The sequence below is a fragment of the Phocoena sinus genome, chromosome 13, assembly GCF_008692025.1.
Source record: "Phocoena sinus isolate mPhoSin1 chromosome 13, mPhoSin1.pri, whole genome shotgun sequence".
In the NCBI taxonomy this organism is placed as follows: Eukaryota; Metazoa; Chordata; class Mammalia; order Artiodactyla; family Phocoenidae; genus Phocoena; species Phocoena sinus.
In genome coordinates, this window is record NC_045775.1 from 6,328,424 (window position 1) to 6,329,986 (window position 1,563).

The window sequence follows — 1,563 nt, forward strand, 5'->3', positions numbered from 1 at the left end:
ACTGCGCCACCAGGGAAGCCCAAGATACTCTTTTGTATATAAATGAGACAGTTGAAGAAGACCAGAATTTCCAGTGCAGATGGAAATGGCTACACCCCTCCCCAAATATCTTTTTCTAGAGGGATTTCTACAAGATTCACACACACACACACACACACACACACACACACACCCCTAAACAGGTTTTACTTTTGAGCCCTACAATAACAGAAAACAAATATGGTGTAGCTCTCAATATTCATATTATATCCTTAAATAGTTCTAGACACAAAGTGCTTTCCTCACACAATCCTTTATGGAATAACACCACGAGGTACATGTTATTTGTGTCCATTGTGAAGGAGAGGACACTGAGCCCCAAGAAGGCAGGCGCACAGCCAGCGACCAGCAGAGCACAGAGAACTGCACCGCAGCAAGCTGTGCTCGTGACCTTGGAGTCCGGCTTAGATAGTTTGGTGTTGGTTCATTCTGTTTACGCAACCGGGGCTATTAAACGATTTGGCTCCCTCTTGGTGTTTGTTTTCAGACTTTACAGGATTCACTAAAGGCTGATCCAGACCTCTGGTTGCTCCCACATTCTTCTGCCATGTGCTCGGCCCCCCTGACAGTGACATCAACAAAATCACGTGTTAAAGAAGGGGCGGGCGGTGGGAGAAGGTCTGCAGCTGGAAACCTTCCCAGGCGTTGTGGTGGGCAACCAGCAGGCGTCCTTCATCATCAGACCTCCATCAGGGGGGTGAGCTCAGCACCAATTCCTGGTGGAGGAAAAGAAAGGATGCTTCTGAAAAGGAAACCAATTTTCCAAGTTGCCTCCATGAATCAAAGGCTAGGGAGGTAATATTCACTATCCCGCTGCCCACAGCACTAGGCTTCAGCAAATATTACAAATAAATACCCAAATAATGTCATTGCCAAGGTACTTAGATGACCATCATACTTAATGGAAAGACCTCTTTTTAAACTCTGAAAATCCTTGTGTAGCAGTTCAAGCATCTGCTGGAAATGAATTAAACCATGTTCTGCTCTGAGAGCACTTTGGGGACCCTGCAGAGACCCTCTTTGTATATCACATGATTTGAAGTTATAGCTAAGAAAACCTAGTGAAGTGGGTATGACTCTCAGAAATCAAATATTCAAAAACCATAACTTTATTTTTCTATTTTACTAGCCCTCCCTCTTCTGGGATAGTAACAACGAACTTCAGTCATGCTGGAGTTCCCTTACCTTCTTCTCTCTGGGGTTCCCGCAAGTTCTGGGGGCAGAGTGATGGTGGTGGGACTTCCATAACACTGAGGGCTTGGGAAGGGGGACGTCATCTCACGCTGTCATCAGCTGACACTGTCCCACCTGCCCCTTGGTTGAAGGTCCACACCATGTGTCCACAGGCCACATCTCCTGGTCTTTGCCCCTCAGGTCCTCCTCGTGTTATTCACAGACTTATGGACACGATTCAACAGTTCTTGTGCTGCATTAGTCACAGAAAACTCTGGGAAGTGGACAAAGGCCCTGTCCACCGGACACATGGTGCCATTTCCTCTCCCAGAAGCCTTTCTTCTAAGTTTG

General features: G+C 46.6%; 1 long non-coding RNA gene across 1 annotated transcript; it reads right to left on the reverse strand.

Annotated features, from left to right (window-relative positions):
* Positions 1 to 225: 225 nt before the first annotated feature.
* On the reverse strand, positions 226 to 1,321 carry LOC116764697. The gene is made up of 2 exons (XR_004352979.1): positions 1,225 to 1,321; positions 226 to 755 (listed from the first exon to the last, which is right to left on the reverse strand). It is a non-coding gene; the product is annotated as an uncharacterized LOC116764697 (long non-coding RNA).
* Between the last annotated feature and the right edge of the window lie 242 nt (positions 1,322 to 1,563).